This window comes from Serinus canaria, chromosome 1A (assembly GCF_022539315.1).
Source record: "Serinus canaria isolate serCan28SL12 chromosome 1A, serCan2020, whole genome shotgun sequence".
NCBI lineage: Eukaryota > Metazoa > Chordata > Aves > Passeriformes > Fringillidae > Serinus > Serinus canaria.
In genome coordinates this window covers 15,690,456-15,705,065 of record NC_066314.1, presented here as the reverse complement: position 1 = coordinate 15,705,065, position 14,610 = coordinate 15,690,456, and positions in this window count along the sequence as shown.

Below are 14,610 nucleotides of genomic sequence, written 5' to 3'. Positions count from 1 at the left end.
ATGTAAAGCATTCTGTGTACTAGCATTATTTATACATGCAAAATCATAGTTCTGCCTCACCACATCTTCCAGATTTGGAGGGAAGTATTTCCTCTTCCTACTAACCAGGTATTTTCTTTACCTATTATACTAATTCTTGTTTCATTAGTTATTATACAACCCCATGAGCATATAAAAAGATAATTACATCTGTATGAAGAAAGATAATTTTTAATCACTCACTTTGTAGACTGGACAATAATAGACAGTTTTTATAGCTTTTAATAAAGAGAAATTCTATGATTTGTGTAATTCTTAAACGATTTGTGTAACCCAGTTAAGGCATTGCCTCCTAACAATAGGATGGATCTTGTTGCAGATGCCTATACTGCAGCAATTCATGTGCAGAGTTCGTGAGGCAGCAATTGCCTGCTGGAGGCAACAGTCCCATTGTTAATGTGGTGGGGCTAATGAAGACAATGGTGACCTTTAAAAAGATTCAGTTTCCCTGCGATGTGTATAACCTCCTGACACACGTTTGAAAATCCCTTGAATATGGCAAAAGCTATCATTATCTGACAGGGAAATGTTTTATGGGTCACCACTGAAACTAACTGATGGGAAATTGTCAGTAGTTTCTTTAAAGCTCCTTTATGCAATTCTTCAGTATTGTGCTATAAACCACTTTTACCATGTGTGTCCTTAACTCATCTATGCTCCTAATATAACAATACCATTCACAGTGTATGACATCTCCCTAAATGATTAATTTTAACAACTTAAAGCACTCCATGTCAGTCATATGTCCCAAATTAAAGTTAAAAGGAACATGGGCTAAATCTCAGGTTATGAGATTACATTATATCAAGAATGATAAAATATCCATACTGTTTTGCTCTGATTCTGCCCATCTTTCAGTCTTAGGAACATTGTCTTTTGAAGCTTGTTCCCTTTGCAGTCATTCAGTGAATCACTGGCTGGATATGTTAGAAGATCTGGCTCACTGCTTCCTCTCCAGATACAGAACATATCACCTCTGGGATATGTACAGATTCTATTAGAGCAAAGCCTCAGGCCTGACAATATCTTGCTGCAATGATTGTCTCTAGCGAGTGAATAGTTACCCACACAGATTTAATTAACAGCAGCAGTAGAGTATTCACTGTTATAGAACTCTGTGGTAAATTACTAATCAGAACTCTAGGCACACTGGAGGGAATAGAAAGATGAGGAAATTATGAGATCCATTTTAAACAATATGGAACAGGCATGAGCAACAGGAGCATTGTTTATATGCAATAAATGCAGGGATGGTCTGGGAGTAAAACGCCTAGCAGACTATCACTCAGATCTTCTCCAACATTTTCACCAGTTAAATATCTGAGGGGTTGGAGGGTGTGCTTTATGTGTGAAGGGGATGGTGATGGACAGAAATCATGTTTACATTACATAAGATGTTGCAAATAATTTTAATTTTGTTATAAATGTCTAGCCTTTGAAGAGCTAAAATGTTGGCAGCTGCAGGTTAAAAAAAAAGCAAGGCAGAGAAGTAAGCACCAGTGCTCTGGAGTAGAGATTAATTAAAATTACTTAAATCACAGACTTGGAATGGGCACTTCAGCTCTTTAAGAGATCTGCTGCTTTGGCACATCTAAAATGGGCCCACCTGCCTAGTGCAATCGAGGTCACTGAAACACTCTGAAAATGCATTTTCACTTACAGAGTGCCATTGGGACTATATGGTGCAGTTAAGCTCTGAGGATGGAATACCATAGGCTGAGCTCCAATGGGAGACAACATATTCAGGAACTTGTAAAAGTTTCTGTGCAATTCCATCTGCTGTGAGCAAATGCAAGTCATATAAAACACAAGTTTGCAGCTTCTCTGCCTCTAACACTTACCCAAAATCTTTGCAGTGTTGTGAACAAAAACACTCACTGGAGCAAGCAGGCTGAAGTTTTGGATCTGTGAAGGCTTTTACGTGGAGTGAAGGAAAGGTTACATTCTGCATATTCTCAGAGCACAATTTTCTGATGTATATTTTCCAAAACACAAGGAGAAGCTATGAAACTTTGGAGACCATGAAAGATATGAATAGAAAGTGCCTTCTCTCCTCTCTCTCTCTCTCTTTCTGTCCCAGATCATTCTTATAAAATATTTTTTTCAGCTTTAAATACTTCGAGTCAGTTTTCTACAAATTATTTTTTGAACATATACGAAGAATCATCTCACTCAGAATTTAGAAAATTTTTATGCTGGCAACTTTCAGTATCTATGAAATATTGATTAGAAAGGAAAGAAATTCACAGCCCACATGTTGTATTCTGCAAACTAAATTGATTCTTTGCCACTTTACCTACATATTATGTATTCACAATGGGCAAATATTACTGATGTGTTCCTGCCAGAGTAACAATTTCTGAATTATTAAAGGAGTATAAAGTTTAAGCTTTCAATATTACATTCAGCATGGATGTATCACTAATATGGAAAGGACCCTGCTTCTCTTGTGTTTGAATACAATGAGAGATTTACAAATTGCCATACTTTTGCAGTCTGGTAAATTAATCCAACTACCAGCAACTGGCTGCAAGTCTTTCCATTGCTAATGACTGGTAGAATATACTAGTGCAGTCAGCAGGGTGGGATAATCTTTGCTTCTGTAATTCAGGGGGACAGAGTTAGAAGATTAAATGGTCTCTTTTTCAGGTGAGCATCTTATTTCAGATCAGTAACCAACTAATCCCCATTCATTTCATTTGCAATTATGTGAGCTTGCTTTAGGAACTACCACTTCTGTGTGTGTGTGTCTGCCTGCCTGTCAAACTCCAGGGAAGAGAACACGCAATTGGCTCTACTCAAAAAGCAAAACCAAATTTATTCACAGTCAGAAACCTTAGTCAGCTCTTCAGCTGATGCCAGACATCAGAAACCCATTAAACCAATGGGATGCTTATAAAAAGAGAATTTAGGAGTGTTATTTTTAAAAGTTGTTCAAAATTAGAAGAAGCTGTGGGACACTAGGCTTCTAGAAATTGCAAATTACCATCAAGTCCATGTGATGATTGATCCTTACTAACCTTAGATTTGCTTAAAATAATGAGAAGTATATTTAAATAGAAGACTAAAGGCAACTCTGGGCAAGACAAAGAAATTTCACAGAGGAAATAAAAAGCTTGCATAGACAGTTAAACAGCTAGACTTTTACATGCCTTACTTCATACACTATCTAAATAATGCTACAACAGCAAAGAATGTAAATAGAATTGGAGCTTGCAGGTCATTGAACATTTCAAATTTCTCCATTGCCATTTCAGCACAAAGTGCTAAAATCCTTTGTACTGAAGCACAGCTAGAATTCCCAGTGCTTGTTGATACTGAAAATATTTATCTTAATCATGGTGGTTTAATAAACAACTGGCAGCACATCAAAGCAAAACAAAATACTGGATGCTTTATTCAGGACATCTGAAAGGATAATTTTTTAATGCAACTGCTGCAGTTTCTTAGAATTTTTATTTATGAGTGCTCGTTTGGTTCTTCTGTATCTACATGAGAGAAAATAAAAATAAGTGAAATAAAGAGGATACAGGTAAAGCCTGTAGAGATTTTTACAAAGTTCAGGAAAGTCACACAAAAAAACGAAGAAACTATTACAAGAGTACCACACACAGGCAGATGAAAATAAAGCTGTGGAAACAGCAATACTCATTATGCACTTGGCTGATTGTGCACCCATTCTGCTCTTTTGGAAATGGATCCCATGTATTTGTTTCACTAGGGAGTTTTATGTTGGTGAATACATTAAATTAAAATGTTTCCAAATGTATCTAGAATTTTTTTTCAGTCATACATGTTGGCTATATTTTGAAGAGTTGTGCTTTATCTCTGAAAAAATTTTCACATTTTGCTACCAACTATTATTGCTCTTGTCTTCCGTGGCACTGTTGAACTCTCATCTTCCACCTAACCTTTCCTTTATGGCTTACATCTCTAGTACAGCTTGTCATTGATTTTTTTTTACTTTATCTTTACAATATCCAACTCTTCTCGACTTTCGACCCACTTTGCTTTTTTTTTTTTGCTTTTTTATTCAACCAGGAGAGGAAAAAGCCAGCAGGTGTATTTTTCAGTAATTAGAATTTTATCTCTTCATCCAACCCAAGCAGAAATACCACAAGCTGTACCATACTTATGTGCAGCAATAATATTTACTGATAAGAATAGTCCCATTGACTGGTGAAGCTGAGGGACCATTAACATAAATGAAGATTGCAAGGTCAGAACCTGACTTGGGTGAGAATCTTCAGTGTTTACAAGACTGCCTCATGCATCAAATACTCCACTTTTTTGAAGAAAAATAATGCAAATCTGTTCTTTATTATTGCACATAAATAACACAGAATGTCCATGCCATATCTTATTTTCATTTTATTTTTGCAGATTCAAAGCAAGAAATAAAGACCAAATCAAACAAAATATTCAGATTTCTTTATATTCTTTTTCCTATTTGATAATATTCCACCTTTAGGTTACTCACAATAACCTTTTGTTGAGAATTAGTTAACCTTTGTATATTCTTTCCTCAGTAGGAATCACCAAAGAATCAAGAACAAAAAATATTTGGTGAGAGATCAACATTCCAGATAGTTTTTTAGGGGACTAATGAATTTAAAGTAAATTAGGAGGAGGTTTGGGAGGACTCCCCCAAGACTTCTGTGTGGATGGTGCAGCATAGTAAAAAGATGAAAGCATTCAAATTTCAAATGAAGCACCACAGGTAGAGAGACTCTGCATGAATTTCAAGTATATATTCCTTCTGTTGGTGTGCTAATTAAATATTTTTTAAGTGCATTGGGTTTATTGCTGGACCCAGCTGAACATGAATATCTGTATAGTGAGTTAGGAACAGAGATTGCATAACCAATGGCTCCTGCTGTCCAAGAGTTCATGACAGCACATTGAATCCAGCTAAAATTCAACCACAGAAGTACAGTGAGGAGGGTGTTACTGAGTTTGAGGAGCTCAGGAACATCAGAGGTGGTGCATTTCTGTCTAATGATCTGAATGACACACTTTCACGGTTCCAATGTCTCCTGGATTCTGTTAACATCACAGGTTTTGCACTGACAAAAGATGTTCATATTACCTGTCCTGATACAAAAGGAGCACAGAGCAGAGGAATACAGCTGTGACAGACTACAGCTAGATTTACACCTACAGAAGAAAAGGCATGAAAAAACACAAACTCAATCCATGTCAGCCTCCAACAGGTTGAGAAACAACCTGCTCTGGGGTGCTTACACAGAAGATGGTTGTAGCGCAAAAGTTAAAATTAAACTGAAATAAAAGATGGAAGCAACAAGTACAGCCTCTTACCTTGCTCAGCAGAAGAAAAGTAATGTCGTTTGACTGTAGCCAACCATAACTGTGCAATAAATCTGGTTTGTATGCCCAAAAAGGAGCATAGAGAGAAGTGGGGTAGCCCAAATAATGCCTTGGCCTGGCTTCTCCCAGAAACATCTCAAAATCCATCAAGCCATCAAGGGACTATCTCCACAGACCCAGACAGGAGAACATGGGGAGGAGGGAACCCAAATTGAGGTCTCAGAGGAAATAACACACTGTCAAGGCCCTTCCCAAGGCTGTTACAGAACAATTGCAGTCTCATTGCCCAGATATAAAGCCCATCACCAGAGGTAAACATCAGAGCAACTTTTGGACTGAAGGGGTATTGCCCAGAGACAAGGGACATGTTATGTGGGGCAGGGGAAGAACAGTAGGGGAGTGCACAAGATTTATTACAGAAAGTTTAAGGGCGGAATTAAAGGTGGGAAAAGAGAGGAATCAAGGTCACTTGAGGAGGAAAAACAGTGGGAAAATAAAGAAGGAAGTAGGGGTTGTTGCATGTAAATAATTTGCTGTTTGGTAAACCTGTTTGTCCATGCCCGGCACCTGATCTGCACAGGCTGTCCTGTTTTGTTACTAAGTTCCTTTCCACTCTTTCCCAGGTGAGGAGCTCTCATGTGCCTCTGTGCAGCTGGGACTGTGATTGCAGGCAGACCACAGGTTGGAGGTGGAAGCCGCTGCCAAGAGCCCAGTGGGTGGATGGCAGTGCCAGAAACCGCAGTGGGACCTCGGGTCTCAGGGACACAGATGTCCATGGTGCCAACCACAGGAGCTAGTGTGTGAGTGTATGAGTGCCAGCCAGTGAAAACTGAGTGTGAGTGCCAGCAAAGATCAAACCAGGCCAGCCACCAAGTCAGTGTGGTGATCTTGGAGCTTGGGTGTCTCCATGAGAAAGATAGGGATGGATTGTGGGGTGGTTATTGTGGATCAGGGGAGTTTCAAATGGTTCTTTGTGTATGTGTGCATCTGTGAGGGCATTTGTACCAGCAGCTAGAGCCTGTCTGTGGCCTGAGGAGTTTGTGTGTCCAGGTGCCAGCTACTGGCCAGACTGGGAGTGTGAGCCCAGCAGTAGAGGGGGCTTATGCACACATACATACTCTCAGGAACAGATCTTCTTCTGTCCGATCGGCTGTGTGTCTCTGTCGGACATGCGTAGGGTGGTTCGCGTGGGACGGTTCGCAGGCAGCACGCGTTGAACAGACGAGTTTGGACTCTTCTATAGTTCAGTCTTCAGGTTGTTTATTATAGCTTATCTATAAGGTTTTTGTTCTGCCTAGCCGAGATCTGACCAACAAGGCAGCCACAAGCACTCTCTGCCCTCCTTTAGGGCGGTCGCACATTCTTATACTGATAATTGCGTATGTGATATTTACAATTTTTCTCCAATACCCATCACCTTTATTAAACAGTGCACCTTTAGTATGAACCAATCTAAAATGCACACATCACAGAGAAGATGGATGACAAGAAGAAGGAGAAAAGCCACGAGGTCGGGCCTGAATCCTCCATCTTGCCTCCATTAGACCCCCCTGTACCAAAACCTTAAAACCTATATTCTATTCTATAAAAACACCTGCCCTACACCATTCAAACCTCTGAAGCTTCCATACCCTCATGCTTTGATAGCACGACCCTTGAAGGGTCAAAATCAAGCCACCAGGTGCCTTTGGCTACATTCCAGGACTTCTGAGCCCCCCAAGGAGTCTCCCTGGGACTCAGAGCATCCGAGGTGATGCGCTGAGTTCCCACATTCTTCCTGCTCAGCAGAGAGGGAAGCAGAATGAGGCCATTGCTTTCTGTGCTGTGTGTAAGTGCTCTGTGTCTCTGTATTGATCTGTGCAGACCACTGTAGATTTAAATGTGGTGTAGACATGTTTGTGCCTGTTCCTGCTGTGCATAGGGATTATATGCTCAGTCTCACTACTGATGAACCTGGGAACATGAAGTTGTGACAGTTTTGTCTCTCTTGAGCTGCCAGATTTGTCCTTAATCCACTAACAGAAATGTATTGAGCAAATATTCTTTTCCCTTTTACCTAGGGAAGGAAGAGCAGGTCTGGAAATGATTAAATATCACTTGAACAAATATAGGAAGGAAGAAAGTCAGTAAAGAACAAAAAATTACATTTTGTCTATTTATAAAATGTAGTGACAGTGATGTGCCTTCCTAGAAATTCTGTATTGATTGAGTTTATAACAGATTTTTGTACTGCAATAATCAGTTTCCCCTCATCTGGCTGGCTTGGTCATAGTAAGGTGATAATCATAATCTTTCATTTCAGGTGGTTTTAACTGCTTGAGGAAGTTCTGCTAGAGATTTGCCTGCCTACCTTCTGGTGATGTTTTTTACCAGGTTGTCCACAAAAAGCTCCTCCTTTTTTCGTTCTTTTTCTCAGAAAATTTATGTTTGCTAGGACTTTTGTTTTAGTCACACTGCCAAACCTTTCCAGCTTCTCTCTTTACACTGCTGCTAGCAGAGGCTCATGGGATCCAATTACTGCAGATCCTGCTTTCCTGTAATAGAGCTGTTAGTTCTGTGCACTGTACATGGTATCTATTGAATTCTGCAGAGACATCTGAATTCAAAGGCTTGAATTCTTCATTCTGTTACTGCTGTTTGAGTTTCACCTGTTTCACACTGTTCATGCTCTTGAGAACACAATATTTCTAAGAAGTTCCTTTTTTTTCTTCTCTTGGATCTACTAAAGTTGTTCTTGTCTTTCCAGGTTGTATTTTGGACTGTGAGCACTGCTAGCATGAGGGCAATTCTTTGGATTTCTGTTTCAAGTTTCCTGTCTTTCATGGTAGTAGTACCAAGGTACTTGAATAAGTCCCTCCATTCAACTTTCTTGCTTTTGATATTTATTTCTTTTTCAGAGTCGGTAATCTTCATTGACATTACACTGCTATTTTTTTGTCCTGATCTCCATACCATATATCATTGCTGTGCTGCCCAGCTTTGTCATTGCTTTTCCATGTCATTGCTTTTCCATTCCTCCTATCGAATCTACATCATCTTCAAAGGATAGACTACCTGTATTAATACTACCTCTAACTGATAGCACTCCTTCAAAGTCTTCAGAGTCCTTTGACAAGGAAACTATTGAAGAGATGTGGCAATAGGAGACATCACTTTCTTATACCAGCTGTTATATGGAACTACTTACTCAGTGTGTTGCCTTTAAGGACTTCATTCCCTGCACTATAATAAAGGATTTCAATGGTTATCCCCGTTCTTTTGCTAATGTTGAGTGTCTTCATCACAGTCTATGGTATTCGTTGCTCTGAATGATCAAATGATCTACTGAAGCCTGTGAAGTCACAGTGTAGTTCTATTTCATATTCTCACTATTTTCTGTTCAATTTCTTAAGGTGAATGTATGATCTCTTCTACTTGGCCTCATTCTAAAACTTCCTTCTTCCTCCTCAGGTAATGTCTTTGGCAGATCAGGTAGATATAGAACATATTCTCAAGGTCTCTTTTTGGCAAGTAATGCCCTGACAGCATTATGATTCATGTGAAGCTTGTGAATTGCAATCACGGCAGCATCTCCCTTGATTTTTTTGTAAATGGGAGGCTTTTCCTGACAAGGATTTTCCCAAGCAAATTCCTGGCCCTCATTTGATAAGTGTACGGATGGAACAAATCCACTCTGAGTCTTGTTCAGTTCCTATTGATGTCAAGTCAACATTAGTTACACAAACTCTTGCACCAGTCCCACAGCCTGCCTGAAACTGCTTCAGCTTCCTTTTTAGAAGGCATACATTTTTGTCATAAAATATAAATACACTTCCTCATTGTTAAGTTGATGGCAAATATTTTCCTTCCTCCTTTCTATATCCTGTTGTCTGTGCATTTGTATGATTTTAACTTTTGTATGATTGGTACTGCTCCCTATCCCTAGCAGTTTTCCTGTGGTTCTCTTTTTCCTCCAAGTATCTGAACCAGCCACCTTACTGCTGCTAAATTTATCACACTAAATTATTTGTTCTTATTCAATTTCCTAGAAGGAGTGCTTAAATTTTTAGTAGAATTTAATGTATTGATTTTTCTCCAGTAACATTCTTGGCAGTCTCATCTTGGCCAGGACCTTGTCCATGGGCTTTTCATGACATCTTAATGGGCAGCTTATCCTGGCTCACTCTTGCTCTTCAAGAGTAGAGGCAATAAAGCCTATTGTCATAAATAGATGACTGCCTAAGAATCAAGTCTTCAGACTATTATTTTTCATCCAGTGATACCAGTCCCCTTGTTAGCAAGGCAAAACACTGTGGAGCTGAGATCAAAAGCAGCATGCTGCATTGCAGAAGCATTTCCCTAATTTCTTTCTTGTTAAGTCTTGCAAAGCTTCCAAAGGACTCAGGTTTCTGTAACTCTCCATATAAACTATTAGAGACTTTCATAAAGTGAAAAATTTCAATAATTTCTTCCCATTTCAAGGTGAAGTATCAAGAACTTTCCTCTTGATAGTAGAGACTTTTTTTACAGCAAGAGCAGTCATTCACTGGAATACCCTTCCCAGTGACATCACTGAAGGTTTGCAAGATGCGATTGGATAGGGTGCTAGATAATGTCATCTAGCTTCCCTTTCCCATCAAAGGTTGCACCAGGTGATCTTTTGAGGTGCCTTCAAACTTGTTCTACAATTCTATAATTCTAATATAAACAAGAAAAGAAAAATGTGTTCATTTTAGAGCAGTTAATTACTGAAGAATTCTGATGCTTTAATTTTATTTAGAAAGAAATAGCATTTCCCAAATTAAAAGTGGCCCAAGCTGTGAGGACTCAGCACTGTTATGTACCTTCATGAATATCAACATTAACTTGATGACCTTTAGATTGCATTAAGTTTACATGGGATCCAAATAAGAGGTATTGCCCCATAGACTTTCAGGATAAGGTTCCATAGTATTTTTCTTGCCTTGAACGGTGATTGCAAGTTACCTTTGACATCTCCAGTCGCCTTCCTTGCCTCTGAATAAGGATCAAAGAAAATGAAAGGTTAATGTGGAGCAGCACAGCTGCATGTTGGAGATTCATCCCACATGAGCAACAAGATGTTTGATTTTTTGGTAAATAAATACAAATGTTTGTGGGTTTTAGTAAATTCATTGTAAGTCTTTTAAATGAGGTGGGAAACTTGAATTCTGTGAAGATTTTTTAAATTTATTTAACTGCCATGGTTCAATAACAAAATTATTCTTCTAGGTATTTTTTGATTTACATAAATTACAAATGACTAAGATTTTAATACACATCTAAGAAAAAGTATGAATTCTGTACCTATAAGAATAGGTACAGAACAGTTTTGTCATCTTCCAGGTTTATATTTAATAATTGAATTTTTAAACTTCACGAAATTTGTAAGATATTTTTTTAAGACATAATGTAATAAAACTTCTTTTTTCCATTGAGAACAATGGTAGCTTTTTAGCCCTGTTATGATACTGCAGAAATGCAAACTGCCAACACAGATTAAAAAGTCTAACTGGATAAGTAAACGGTACTACAGGTATAATACTGTATAAAAACCAGCCTTATATCTGGAAGAATTTTAATCAGATTTTTATTAGTTAAATTTAAAATATAGCCAGTAGTTGTGATAAGTGGTAATGTCTTGTTTCTTTGCTAGAGCATGATTTGATATAGAAATGCAGTACAATAAACTATAATAATAGAATAAATATGATGATATGGCAGTAACTGCTGAAAAAATACCTATTGCAAATGAGATTAGACATAATGAAGTATGCATGACGGGAGTGCAAGGAAAACAGTTTGTACAGCAAAAATAGAATTTAGGAAACACAAATCAAAGAGTATTTTTGGGATCTCAAATCCTCCAAGTGTGAACACCATGTACCCTCTTACTGACAGGTTCTGAGTAGGTACCATCTTCTAATTTTAACAAGAAAATTTTAAACTATGCTTAATATATGAGGTTCTCCAATAATTGTTGTGAGACCAGTAAGGAAAAACTAACAGAAGTGATCAGACCTAACTGGGCTTTGTACACTCTTAATTTTATCTGACAGTTGAGGAACATGAATCCTGAGGAGTAGTGTAAATTTAAATTGCAGACTACTACCACTAATGCAGTGTGATATTATGGATATATTTGTTAATTTTTTTTATTGTTGAATCAAATCTCCCAAGGCCATTGATATAGCTATTAGAAATACAAGTTCCTGTCCTTTTGTATGGCCCATGAAAAATAATTTTATGTTTTTCAGAAAAAGTGCACAAGGGCAAGGTGTGATGTGTAATTGATTAGCATGAGGTGGGCAAAATGGCAGTCTCCAAAGATGTTCCCAGCCAAGCTCCACTCAGAATGCTCTTTCATTCTAAGTAAAATAAACAGGTTCGAATTTTTTGGGATGTTCTATTTGTTGTCCAGTAAAACCTTATAGCGTCTGGGTTTTATACAATCAGGATTTATAGTATCAATTCTCCCTGTGTGAAGACCCAAGATAATGTTAATAGATGGCTAGTTTTGCCAATAAATCCCTCAGGGCACAGACAGAAATATGTGTTTCAGATGAGTTGTTCGGAACTAAATCCACATCCCAAATGGAACATAGTACTTAGGCTTAAGAGACTTATCTCTAAAAATGTTGGTTTTTTTCCCATTCCTAATAAAGGCAAACTATGGCAAAATCAAAACCATGGCTCCTGAGAACTCATGTATCAACTAATCAGGAGTTGAAGGCACACTTTCTTAAAAGGAATCTAGAGTAATTTGTGAGATCCAAAAACCTGTCCCTTGAGGACTTTGCTTCTTCAATTCAAGAGGCTGGAAGTTCATGAGTGAGGAAGATAACAGATTTCCAGGATGACTAGCCAAAATCTCAGGAGTTTTTCATTGTCTGGGAGCATGGAAACCCATCTAAATAATAAAGGAAGTGGTAAATGGAAGACAGGAAGAGAAGACAGAAAAAGAAATGGAGGGAAGTAGGACAATGAAATCAATGGTCTTTACCTGGACTTTCATTAGAGCCCACAGAGAAAGAAGCTGACACACACTGCCACAACTATGTCAGATTGGATAAAAGTGCAAACCATTCTTATCTTCAGGATATACATATGACTTACAGGCTGTACAAGTGTTGGCATGTTTTACAGGTTTGTTTTCTTTCATTCAGCGTGGCATGGCTGACCTATATCCAGCTGGCTAACAGCTATGACTCAAAATCTTTCTCTGAAAAATGGGTTCCTCACTCTTTAATTATGCAACAGATTATTCCTGTTTGACAGGTCTCTTTTCCCTACAAAATATCATTCTTTTCTGACTGTAACTTCAGTTTTTTTAAGATTGTTTTGAATTTTAATTCAAAGCATCTTGTACACTTTCATTGCCCTTATTGATCCATAGTTCCCTCATTCTTCTTGCCTATTCTCATGCTTTTGTTGTTTCTGGTTTTCCTGCATATAATCCTCTGCACAGCTTTTCCAACCAGTGTGCCTTGGACTACCTCAAATAATTATTTAATTTTTGTGAACTGAGATTCTTTGTATTCTGCTTATCTGAGAGGACATAATTAAATTCCTAGGCCTTAAACTCACTTTACTAGTTGTATTCCTGAAATAGTTACAAACTCTTTTAGGAAATAAATTTTTCAAGTCTTTATAGATTGCAACAAAAATCTGAAATAGGGATTTGTAAGATTTTGCTTAAATAAAGAATATTTATCTGGATGTTTGCTACTTGTGTAGTTAGTAAGTCAATACTGGTAACTTTTAATTGAATTTTGAAATCACAACTTCTATTCTTCAGCACTGATATTGCAAACATTAAGTCTAAGAGATCAGTTGACATGGGTAGAGAGGAAAAACAATAAACCATATCTTTGGTAAACTTCTTTTGGGACAGCATCAGACCAAGCAAGAGGCAGCTTCAAACTACCCTTTTTTTAACCCAGTTTTTCAGTTATTCAAACTAAGAAAGGAAATCTGCCCAAAGTCTTGGTTGTGTATAGCAAAATAAAGAGTAATTGCAGCACAGCTACCCATATCTAGACCACTGCCTGTATAGCTAGGTAATTTTAGCACATGGTGTCTCTGGAGATAACACATTTACACATGGTGTGCCCAGCAACCTAGTAGATTTCTTTTTGGTCATGACATATCTTACAAAATTTTGTTATAAAAGCTGATTAATTATCCATACCATTAGCTTTGTTGAAATTCCATTATTGTTATTCTAACATATGGCAACTACACCGGCAATGGAAGCAGGGACAGGTGTCTTGGGAAGAGTTTATGGACACTCTTCAGCTGTGTAGGATTGGAGTTAAAAAGACCATGGTGAAGCACAACTGAAGCACAACTGAAGCAGCTGAAGCACAACTCTGCAAGGGATGCAAATAATAATAAGGGTTTCTACAGGCATATTAGCCAAAATACGAAAGCCAAAGAAAGCATACCCCATCTGATGAGAAATAAATACAATAAAAGAGGAGTAGGCTGAGATATTTCACCTTTTTTTTTTTTGCCTCAGTCTTCACAGGTAACCTCTCTTCCCACAGCTCTTGAGTAGATGGACCGTGAGATAGGGGATGGGGTTGCGAAGCCTCCCACTCCAAGTGACAATCAGGTTCATGACCACCTGAGGAACATGAACAAAATAATCCTATGGAATCTGATGGGATACATCCCAAACGTCTGAGGAAATTGGTTGATGTAGCTGCCAAGACACTCTCCATCATATTCGAAAACTCATCACATGAAGTCCCAAGTGACTGGAAAAAGTTAAATATTGCACCCATTTTTATAAAGGGTAGGAAGAAGGACCTAGGAGAAGTAGGAAGCAGCAAGTAGAGAACTACTGACCTGTCAGCTTCATCTCTGCACCTGAGAAGATCATGGAACAGATTCACCTAGAAGCTGGACTAAGGCACATGGAGGACAGGGAGGTGATTTGGGACAATCAGTATGCCTTCACCAAGGGCAAGTCCTGCCTGACCAACACGGAGGCCTTCCATGATGGAGTGACTACAGCAGTGGACAAGGGAAGAGTTCTCAGTCTCATTTATCTGGAATTCTATAAGATCTTTGACATGATTCTCTACTGCATCCTTCTCTCTAAGTCACACATCTCTGGATTTTTATGCATGGGCTATTCAGTGGATGAGGAATCATTTGGATGCTCCTATCCAGAGAGTAAAGGTCAACAGCTCATTGTCCAGAGAAAGAAGAGTGGTGAGTAGTGTCTCTTAGAGGATT